Below are 12553 nucleotides of genomic sequence, written 5' to 3'. Positions count from 1 at the left end.
CCCTCCCCCTCCCTCTCCTCCTCCTCCTCCTCCTTCTTCTTCCTCCTCCTCCTCTTCCTCCTCCTCCTCCTCCTTCTCCTTCCCAAGTACATAGTATGATACATGATATGACTTTTGTACATGATATGACTTCTTCTTTCAAACTCCACTTAAGTGGATCCCATCACATAACTGAATAATCTCATGCAGGATCATATGAAAATCTAAAATTCCCTAAACTATGCTCTTAGAGTGTGCCCACATATGGTGTACTAAACACTGTGCAGTTTGGATCTATCTGTTTTGTTCTTTTGGTGTTGTTATGTGGAGCATATGTGGATTTTGGAATCTGACCAATAAGAAAGAATGTTTTACAGGGGGAGGGGGAATGTCAAAGGTTCAATCCGAGCACACTGGTAATGAAGAAACTTCCATAACAGTTCTAAAGACCGTGACCAAGGAGGAAACCACAGGGTAGAACACACTGTTATTTGACAGTGATCACCTACCGGATGCTTCTCCATGCATGGGAAATTCATGACGATTTACTGCAAAAGAGACTTGGTCCAGGACCCTGGAGGATGAATGACACAAGCTAAAGGTTAAGTGCGTTCTAAGGAGGGATGAGGACAATAAACAACAGGCCATTTCTGGTTTTGCCGAAGTTTGCTTTATGTAAAAAGGTGGGAGGCGCTTGTGCATTGGGTCCACAGCAAGTGAAATTCCCCCTACCTATAGCATGGCCTCTTTAAGAGATTTATTTTATTTTACAATTAAGTGTTAAAATTACGTTGTCTAGGTGACAACTAGTGAAGATTCAGGGCAGCATGAAAGATGAAAGACTCCATGGAAAAGAGGAGATTAAAAAAAATAACATTTAACCCTTGATTTGAAAAGATAATTAAAGCACTGGAAAGAGCTCAGTGGTTAAGAGCACTTGTGACTCTCACAGTATGAATTAAGTTCCTAGCACTCACCTTGGGTGGCTCACAACTGCTTGCAACTCCAGCTCCAGGGGATGTAACCTCCCCTTCTGGACTCTGTGGGAACCCACGCACGTGTGCACATATCCACACACAAGACACATACATACTGTCTTAGCTACTTTTCTAATGGCCAAGGTACCTTATAAAAGAAATAATTTAAATTGGGGCTCACAGATTATCTTAGGGTTTTATTACTGTGAAGAGATACCATGACCCTGGCAGCGCTTATAAAGAAAAACATCTACTTGGGGCTGGCTTACAGTTTCAGAGGTTCATCCCATTATCGTCATGGCAGGAAACATGACAGTGTGTAGGCAGACATGATGTTGGAGGAGCCAACAGTTCTACATCTTGACCTGCAGGCAGCAGAAGGAAACTGTGTTTCACACTGGGTGTAATTTGAGCATGTATTGCCTCAAAGTCCACCCTCAGTCACACACTTCCTCCAGCAAGGCCACACCTCCTAATAGTGCCACTCTCTATGGGACAAGCGTTCACACATAAGTCTATAGGAGCGATTCCTATTCAAACCACCACATTCTACTTCCTGGCCCCCGCAGGCTTGTAGCCATAACATAATTCAAAATGCATTTAGTCCAACTTTAAAATTCCCTATAGTCTATCACAGTCTCAACAATGTTTAAAAGTCTTTTCCAAAGTTCCAAAGTCTTTTCTGAGATTCAGGGAAATCTCTTGACTGAAATTCCCTATAAAATCAGCAGATCACATGCTTCCAATATATTTTGAATTACCATTTCAAAATGTAGGGAAGGAAGCATAGAGAGAAAATACTGGATCAAAGCAGGACCAAAAACCAACTGGGCAAACTCCAAGCTCCGCATCTCCATGTCTGATGTCAAAATGCTCTCCAGATCTCCAACCCCTTTCGTTTCTTCCTCCTGGGCTGGTTCCACTTCCTGTTAGCAGCTCTCCTTGGCAGGTATCCCACAGCTCTGGTATCTCTAACACTTGTTGTCTCCAAGGCAACCCAGGCTTCACCTTCACAGCTTCATGCAATGGTGTCTCTAGACCTTCATGCAGGAACACCTCTGCCACACACCTGGCCCAGGACTTACTTTATTCAAGGAGGGAGATTCCATAACCCCTTTTACACAATGGCTTCTCTGAGTCTCCATGTTCCATGTAGAGAACCCCTGATACAGACCTGGTCTCAGCAGCTTTCCTGAGCCATGGAGGGATATTCCACAACCCCTTTCTTCTGTCCTTGATTCTAAAGTCAGAACCATGCAGCTGAAACTGTCAAGTACTGTTGCTTGCAGGGGCTGGAACATGGTCCCCTCTGTCAATTGCATCTTTGCCAGCTTTCTATTTTCCATGGTTTCTTTCACCACCTAAGCTTGGTTGTCCTGGAACTAACTTTGTAGGCTGCCCTTGAGCTTAGATCTTCATGCCCCTGTCTCTTCAGGGCATGTACTAAAGGCATATGCTTCCATGCCTGGACCTAAGGTTTTCTTCAATTCCTTCTCACAAGATAGAAGTTTAGTTGGGTGGGATCTTGCCCCAAGGTCACCACTCCCTTAATTCTATTTAATATCTTTAATTTGTTTATCTCCTTGAACACAGGATTTAGTTCCATTTTACTTCCTAGTGTCCCTTGAATCCTTGACCCATACATTTCATATTTTTTCCTTACACAGCTTGCTCCATTTCATCCAAATATTCTTTTAAGAGTAAACCACAGGACAAAGTCTATGACAGGTTGTTTTGAAATTTTATTTGCCAATGTAATTAATCCAAATCTCTTCACTTTTGCCTCAGGCAGACTATTTGGACAAAGGGCAAAAAGCAGCCACATAAGCAACATACTAATACCTGTCTCCTCTGAAACCACTTGAGCCAGTGTCCCCCACATCCCCTCAGTCCAAATGACCCTCAGCATCATTGTCATCCGTGTTCTTACTAGGATGGCCCACTAAGCCCCACTTAAAGCATACAACTGCTTTTGTAACCCAAAGTTTCAGAATCCACATTCCTCTGAACAAAAGCTTTATCAGGTCTATCACAGCAATGCCCCACTCTTGGTACTAACTTCTGTCTTAGTTAGGGTTTTACTGCTATGAAGAGACGCCATGACCACGGAAACTCTTAAAAAGAAAAACATTTAACTGGGGCTGACTTACAGTTTCAGAGGTTCAGTCCATTATCATCATGACAGGAAGCATGGCAGTGCACAGGCAGACATGGTGCTGGAGGAGTCAAGAGTTCTGCATCTTCATCTGCAAGCAGCTGATAGAGCCCATGTTTCACACTGGGCACAGCTTGAGCATATATAACCTCAAAGCCACCCCCCGTGACACACTTCCTCTAACAAGACCACACCTCCTAATAGTGCCACTCCCTTTGGGCCAAGCATCACACACATGAGTTTATGGGGGCCAAACCTATTCAAACCATCAGACAGTTGCAGATGGGGTAGAGTCTAAGGACCATGATGGTGGGGAAACGCAGGCAGGTATCCATGGAGCTGGAACAGTAGCCGAGAGTTTATATCTCAATCTATGAGTAGCAGGCAAAATGATATAACTGGGAATGGTGTGGGCTTTCGAACCCTCGAAACCCAAACCCAGTGAAACATTTTCTTCAACAAGGCCACACCTCCTAATCCTTCCCAAAGAATTCCACCAACTGGGGACCAAACACTCAAATATATAGCAGCCACTCTCATTCAAATTACCACACATACACATCATTAAAAATAAGATGCATCTCTTACAGAGGAGGTGAGAATAAGCGAGGGGGATTTAGCTTACAGTGGGACACAATGGGCAAGTGGCTCCAATCTCAAATCTTCACAGCCACATAGAACTTCACAGTGACCCCACTCAGACTGTGGACTCAGCTTGGTCAGGGGATGCCACTCGGAAAGCAGAGCTTAGAGTGTGTTTACAGGACTAGGTTCTGCTCACATGTGACCTCTATGTGCTCACTAGGATAGCCAAGCCATGTTCACATTCTATGGAAAGTCATGCGTAGAGTCAATGGACCCAGTCATCCTGGCTGAAGCCACCACCCAGCAGAACTTGTGTATGGGCTCCTAGCCAGCATCAAAAAGGCTGTCTACATGACGACTCTTCCAGATCAAGCTGTGGCAAACATCAACCTCATTTTCTAATATTTCTAGCATCTGTCTCCATGGCAATGACCCCATTGTAGATGGTGTTTACATGATCCCACCATGTAGTTGCTTGGAATTGAACTCAGGACTTCTAGAACAGCAGTCAGTGGGACACACAAGGACAGGAACATGGGCATAGAGGCATATGAATATGTAAAGACGATATGGGTATATGATGGCAGAATATCAGAAAAATTTAATGACATAACTGAAAAGTCCCACCGGAAAGATAGGAATCACAGTGTGGCTCAGCTCACGGCTGAAGGCTTAAGGAACAAAGAAATAATTAGACAAAGTAGCACTCATGAGACTGGGGCCTAGGAGCCGGTTAGTCCCATGGAAGGCACTGGGGGCAGTGCTGTGTGTCGTGGAGTCTGAGGTCAGGAGAAGCTGGGCTTCTAGTGTTCTAGTGTTCAAGGAGCTCCCATTCTGTTTCTCCATTCTATCCAGACCCCGTGGGACAGAACTCTCCTTATAGGGTGAAAGTGGAATTCCCCATGCTCATTTGCTGACTAAGATGCCAATCTGTCTCAAACACTCCCAGAATTCTTTGCCAGCTCCCTCAACCTAGCCATTTAGGTTTGAAACTGACCATCATAGAGTAGTAGTCCCTTGCCAAGGGCTCTCTTCCCTTCAGCCACCTCTCCCACTGTGTCCTCCCATTTATCCCTGTTCGTCTGTGGCTCTTGCCTTCTGGCTGTTAGCATGATGACTTTGTGTTTTCTATTCTCTATTGGAGATGCTCCTTCAGTCTCCGCCTACCTAGCTATAAATAAATGATGACCCCACTTGCCGCTGTTTGAATATGAAGCTCAGCTCCTTCACCTCACTAAATATAATTTAATCTTACAGGATGAGGACCAAAGTGCCGTCTTTGCCTGCTCCCTTTCCCAGCTTGCCTATATGCCCATTGTGAAGCTTAGAGTTGTCAAGACTTTACAGTCTGTAGACTTTACAGTCATCCTGGAGGTGGGCTTCTGGGTAAGACTGTGGCGGATTGATTGATTTGTGAAGACCTGCCCACTGTGAAGAGCATCATTCCCTGGCTGGGATCCCGGACTATACAGAGAAAGCACTGGCATGCATATGTTGCTCTCTTGAGATTGCAGAGACTGTGTGACCAGCTGCTTCAAGCTCCTGCTGCCTCAACCGCCCACCATAGCAGGCTGTACTTTGAACTGTGAGCTAAAATAAATTCTTTCTCCCTTAATTGCATTTGTCTGGGGCTTTTACTACAGTCTCGAGGAGGGGAGAAGACTTAAAAAAAAAAAGACACTATCATCTAGAATTTGGCTCAAGGGTGCCTATTACATAAATGGTCAGTGTTATTTCCACTTCAGGTGAGAGGGAAAAGTGTCAGAAAGGTCACACGGCTTCCTTGATACTATGTTACAAACTGTAAGAGTCAGTGTGAACTGGGTACTTACTCATCCCTGGCTCCTCCTATGGCATAACCCGGTAGGATGATGCCAGCACCCAGACTTCCACTCTTCCTGCAACCTGAGCCTCACCCTGCTCCAATACAGCTGTCATCCCAAGCTGGGGGATCGTGGGGGACACACCATGGGACAGTCAAGGCCCTCTTGTTCTGCGTTCGCCTGGCTACTATGCAAAGGCAGCTGTGTCCACAACTGCTCTTCTGACAGAGACGGTGGGAGAAAGGGCTCATTTCCTTTTGTCTCCTCAATCCCCTCCAGCCTTTCATTTCATCTTCTAAAGGAGTTTCTACCTCAGAGGAGACCATTAAAGACCCCGTTGCTCCCAGGGTCAGCAGCTGGCGAAAGGCCTGCCTTTGTGGGTGCGGTTCTCAGACTCCTATTAGAAGCAGAGCCCAACCTTGCTCCCGAAGCACCAAGGACGTGATTAATGTGCTGCCACCATGATAGATGGAAAACATAATGGAGCTTGAAGGACATTAATGGTATTTTGAATCTTTAATAATGGTACATAACTATCTAAAAGAGACATCTCCATCACAATGTGACTCTTCTAAAAGCCAGTGGCACTTTGCAGACAACAGAGGAGGGGAAGCTTTGGGTGTGTGGGGGGTTAAGGATTGGAGAGAAACGTGGCAAATAAAAATGATTACACTTGTCGGGATGAGGGGACCACGGGCGTGGCTTTTTAGTAGAATTTCCTTAAATATTGTCATGGCAGTTTGCATGCAAGGAATTCTTTGTTAAATGGAATACAAAATTGAATTTCGCTCTCTTTAAAATGTCCACATGTTTTTCACAGGAATGTAAAGATTGGGTTAATTTATGCCCTTTCCCCTACCTCCAGCAACAAAGGAGCCCCTATTCCACCCTGCAAGTGTAAGCTACATGCAGGGACATTGCTACTGAGGTGCTGTTCATTAAGAGTTTGGGAAAATGCACAGTCACCCCAGGAGGAAGGGTCAGAGGGTGGGAAGAGAGCACGTTCAGGAACAATGTCTCATTGTGGCACCCAGGGTTGACCTAAACCTTCTACAACCTCGGAAAAAACTCTAAGCAGTATTGTTGGTGAGATGCTGAGTTAGAGGCTGTAGCAGGCAGACACGGTGACAAGCTCAGGCTGACTCGCTGAGGCTTCTCTGAGGCTTTCCCACGTGGCAGCATTTGTAATCTTTTAGAGAGACATTCTGACGCGCAGCAAATGTCCACTGAGTTCTTCCCCTTTCCCACATCCTAAGTGTTCTGCCACCAATTAAATGGGACTCTTATTTGAGATTATTAATAGATGTCTTGTGACTATATGACACATGGCAACTGGCCTCAAAGATGACATTTTATTTTATTTTATTTTATTTTATTTTATTAGGGGTCTCTAATGTCCATGGGTGAGCCTCTTCCTGATGGCTTGAGCTCTGAAATCTCTAAAGTTTCTATGGAGGAATCTCAGAATCAAACCCAGAGGCTTCCCAGTACTGAGTTTCCAGACTGTTCCCATGTCAGAAAATAATGATGTCACCATCTGATATACTAATAGCATCTTGCTTAGTTGAGAGGAATTGAGAGTACACATCGTGGTAAAAGGCTTGCCTCTGAAACTGTTCTCTAGTCAGGATTTTGGGGGCCTGTCCATTTCTGACCTCTACTCATTTGAGAAAGATGACATTTTATTTTATTTTATTTTATTTTATTTTATTTTATTTTATTTTATTTTATTTTATTTTATTTTATTTCATGATAGGGTCTCATAGAGCCCAGGCTGCCCTTGAACTCACAATGTAGCAGGGGATATCTTTGAACTTCTAAACTTCCAGCTTTAATTACAGGCTTATGTTACTGTGTCTGGGTTAATACAGACCTGGGGATGAAGCTCAGGACATCCTATATGCTAAACAAACATCCTCTCAACTGAGCCCTCCCCTGAGAAATTTTTATGTGACCCAGGAAGATGACTATACAAAGCAAATGTTTGCCAGTAATGTATTATATAGAAATTTTAAATTTAAGTTAAAAGTAATTATTCTGTATACTTACAAATGTACATACTATTGAAATGAGTGTGCTTATTTGCTGTTACCTACAGAACTAAATGCTGACTGAATCTGAGAGATTGAGGGACACATCAATCAGCTTTTTTCAGAGTTGGCTGTAAATCTGATTTTATAACTTTTGTTGTGAATGCTGAAAGCATAAGCACAACAAAACAGAAGTATATCCAAGCCGTGTCAGAAGTTGCTAGGAATTCTGGCTTAATCTCATGTCAAAACGCATTGACCAATTCTTCATAAACTTCAAAGCAGCAATGCAAACAGCATTGCTTAAAATCAAATATTCTAACCAATGGTTCAGAACCTTTCTAATACTGCGACCCTTTAACACAGTTCCTCATGTTGTGGTGACCCATGAACCGTAAACCTGTTCTTCTTGCTACGTCATAAGAGTAATTTTGCTACTGCTATGAATTATAACGTAAATATCTGATATGTAGCATATCTGATATGCGGCGCCAAAGGGATCGCAGTTCCCAGGTTGAAAACTACTGTAAATCTAACACAACACAATCCAGAGTTACACTGATCTGATACACTCTGCGAAAAGGCAGAAGGAGATATGAAGTCTCTCTTTTCCATAATGAGACCATTATGTTTCTACAAAAGCAGAAAACTTTGCACAGTAACAGTCCTGCGGTTCATGGTATACAGTAGTCTCTGGAGTAGCATGAAAGCACACTCAGCAAACAGTGGAGCAGGAGGTGGGTTCAGAACCAAGATTCCTGTGAAGCCGCACAGTGGAAAACACCTCGGGTTCATTCCACACTTGATTTTGAATTAATCTTGGTTCAGAAACTTCCCAAGGTTCACCAGGCATTTTCCATCATTGAGAAGGAACTCTGGGGTCCAGGAGACTCTGCCGGGTTGTGATATATAAAGAGAGGGAAGAACATATTAACTAGAGACTATACTAAATTATAGGCGTGGAGAAGGGAGAGCAGGAGTCTGAGGAGGACATCAGAGAATAGTTTGACAACTCCTTGGAAGCCTCCATCATGGTTAACGCTGAGGTTTCTCTTCCTCTGCCTCACCTCCTTCAAGCTCTGTACATTCCGTGCAGCCTTTGTCCAGAAAGTGGGATGCACTGCTGTAGGGAATGCCACACTCAGCTGCACCTCAGCTGTTATGGCGTTTGTCACCTTCCTTAATGCTGTTCAGCAAGTGTCTGAAAGAGCAACTTGGAAGGGGACCATTTCAGAGGGATCAGCCATTGTGGTGTTGGATTAGATATTTAAACTTGATTGGGGGTTTCTCCCTGCCTTTGATCATACAGTTCCCAAATAGAAGACACAAACTTATATATTTACTGCGCATGTGTGGGTTCTATTGCGCAGCTTTTAGGGCGGGGCAGGTTTCTACCTTAAGCTATTAGGTCTACTTCCCTATCCATAACCCCAAGTTATAACTTGCCATGTTCCATTTTGGTCGTTCTTACTCCAATTGGCCAGCCCTCGGGGCTGTGTTTTCAAGATTCCTACCCCATGACTTCTTCTCCATTCTCCACCTTTTTCTTCCTCTCTCATGGTCCCGCCTCTGATCCCAAGTCCAGAAACCAAAACTATGCCAATCTTTCTTCTGTCTAGCTGTAGGTTGTAGACATCTTTATTAACCAACCAGACATTACTTCGAGGGCAAGGTGACATAGGATCTCTTCATCCCAGAGGCAACCAGGGCCAGTATTTAGCATAATACATAGCAACAGATCAAACATCAAAAGTTTTAAATTAAGGAGCAAGGTTTTACAACAAAGGCTGGTAAACATGAGGATCGTAGGGCTAGACCTTTGGGTACTAAATTCAGCCTTACAATACCTAGCAACCGACCAAACCTTGACATATGGTGGAAAGGGTGTGGCGTGGCTTAGAAGCTTACCCTGTGGAGGCCAGAAAACAGAGCAGAGAGGAAAGTGGCAGAAACAGCTCCCAAGGATACTGATTTCTGCAGCAGGTGGGTCACTTCCAGGTGTCCTTTCAGCCAGTGTTCATGGGGTTTTTCCTTGACTCTTCTGAGAACTCTAAAGGAAATTACAAGACATAATTATTCTCAAAGGTGTCAGGCTACACCTTGAGCTTGCTGCAGAACTTGCAATGTAGTCACCCATGTGGTAGTGGTTTTCAAAGCATATGGGCTGGCTCTCCCAGGTTTGTCCCCTATTCAACAGAACTATAGATACAGGGGAATTTTAAGTCAAGAGATGACAGGTGCTCTGAGGGAGCCGCAGCTACCGAGTGGAATTTGCCATGTTCAGCACCATGTAGCTTTCTAGCTCTTCTCAATGTCTTACATTGGTGGAACTGGCTGGGGCAGCTGGGAAACTGCCGACTGACCTGAGGAGTCTCCACAGAAAGTCAAGCTCCCAGTTCCACACAAAGGCCACCCATCCTCACGTTTACCAACATGGAGAACAAGATGTTCACACAGTTCTTCATTTACTGTAGAAATTGATGTCATTGCCAGAAGAAAAGGTACAGACCGAAGGGCAAAGAAGACAATATTTAACCCAGTGCTTGTCCAGGGGAAGACTCTGCCTGAAAACCCAGGGGCATAAGAAGACCTCACCTGACCCAGGGGCACAAGCAGGTATCTACCTGACCCAGGGGCACAAGTAGGTACCTACCTGACCCAAGGGGATAAGGAGGTATCTACCTGATCCAGGGGAACAAGGAAGTATCTACCTCACCCAGGGGTACAAGGAGGCACCTACCTGACCCAGGGGCATAAGACTGGAAACCTAGCTCCACTGTTGTGGAACGTCTGTTCCTTAGTGAATAGGATTATTCCACAGATGTTAGAAAGAAGGCCATGCTCAGATGGTCAAAGGGCCGGATAACACTGCACCAACATCTGGGTCTCTGCCCTTCCCTGATAGAAGGGACTTTGTAAATATACTCATTGTTCCACCCCTCATCAGAGAAGTTTCCCTTCTCAGTAGACCACAATTACCACAGAAACCTATAACTGGTCAGATGCAGAGGATGAGTAATTACAGAAAGCTCATCCCCGAATAGGAGGATATCTATATCATATTGCCCCTTCTCCCAAGGCTCTGGGATCATGGTGGAAGAGATGGGGGGGAGGGGGTACAAGAGGCAGAGGCTGTGGATGATGACATCAAACTGTGCTTTCTGGGCACACTGGGGTAGCTGTTCATATCAACTCACAGCAGTTTGACAACCCGCATAAGACCTGTGTGGGCCCAAGATGGCCTGAATTTCAGCATGGAGAGAGGCGGTGGTCATGAAGCCCCACCCCTAGCTGAAGAGCTACTGGCAACCGACAGTAACAAGGAGAGGAAGAGTCAGTTTTCTTTAAGGGTGTGCCCCTTCTCCCTGTGGAAGACCGTGTACCTAAGAGTATATAGGCAACACAAATTGGACCTGATGGGTTCCAAATAAAGAAGAAAGACACAAAGTTGAGTATGTTGGGGAGGGGGAGAATCTGGGAGGGTTGGTGGGACAGGGATGCATATAATCACGTATGAAACCCACAGAGAAGTAATAAAAATGAGAGAAAAATTAAAGCACCTTTTTTTGGTTTTCTCTTGGGAACAACTTTTAACTGATTCCCACCAGGGTGCTTGAGAGCCAGGAAACAATCCAATGGAGGGAACCATAAGTCACAACCCCAGAGCAGGTGGACATCTGTCTCATTCTATGGCTGACCTTCAGACAGCTAAGACCCCATACTGGACAGTGATAGCACTTGCTTAACTAAGAGCTACCCAGCCTCTCAATCTCGGTCCACAAACTACCAGAGAGCTGAGGAAGTGCAGCCATATCGTCTACCAGCAACCTAGCCACTGAGAACCCCAGCTCTTTATGTACTGGTCTTTTGTTCTGAATTTAGCTCATTGCTATCTGGTATCCCCTTGCTAATGTGATGACCACTGCAGACGGGCCCCGTTCAGATGTCCATTGCTGATTCTTATCAGTCCATCAGACTCCATCTAGGTCACATTGTCCCCATAGTTCAGAACCAGCCAAGCCTAAGACGCATACCGCAGCAAATCCAAAGGAAGGTCTACCGGCAGAGCTGCGCTTACGCCATGTGGAACCAGGTGCCCCATAAAGCTGAGGCGGTCCTCAGCTGTGTCTCAGCTGGTCCCAGCTCCAGACCCTAGTGCATGCTGAGCAAGCTTTTGAATTACCAGAAGAAAACCAGAATGTGAGACTCAGGCACGAGAGGGGAAAGGGATATCATGGCTGCGTGAAGATGGTTTAAGGGAAGGGTTTGCATCCTGTGGGGGGCTTATAAGTAAGGAAAAGAAAGGGGTCAATTAGAATATAAAGTTGGATAAAAAATCCGTTGCGTAAAATACGCAACAGCAGGGACAACCTCATCACTGTTGAGCCCCTATGGTGCTAGATTCTGAGCCTGGAGGGATGGCTTTAAGACAGCTTTTGTGCTAGGTATTACAATATGGACAGGGAGTGTAAAAAGCTATGGTGTGCTCCTGCCCAAACCAGTGACAGACATCACCAGTTGATCCCCTAGCATCCTGTATCACTCACCACTATTAACTGCTCCAGGTACCCTGTGAGACAGTGAACACAGGCCTAAGACTAGGAATTCCCTGTAGCTTGCTACTGAGACACAAGCAGACCTAATTGTGATTTAAGTACGGTTAGACTCTTGTTCTGTCCTGGTTCCCAGCTGTACACTTGCATTTTGCCAACAGCCCTCTTTTGAAGCCTATCAGATTTGTAACATCAAAGTTTTTCCAACACCCAAGTGACAGGAGGTTCTCAAAAGGGTGACACAAGCAAGTGGACCACGCATGGGATAAATAACACACTTTTAAGGACAGCCTGAACTGAAGGCATTTGTGTCACTGTAGGCAGCGGTTGTGAGATTGTCCTGAGAATGCTGTGTGTGCCCTATTATAGGCATCAGGGTGGAGGAGGCGTGGGGACGGGAGGTCTGCTCATTCGTGTTGAGTTTTACTCATGTTGGTTCTCCCACAGTGCC

Source organism: Grammomys surdaster, unplaced genomic scaffold, assembly GCF_004785775.1.
Source record: "Grammomys surdaster isolate TR1022 unplaced genomic scaffold, NIH_TR_1.0 126059, whole genome shotgun sequence".
Lineage (NCBI taxonomy): Eukaryota > Metazoa > Chordata > Mammalia > Rodentia > Muridae > Grammomys > Grammomys surdaster.
Note: the sequence above shows the minus strand (reverse complement) of the source record.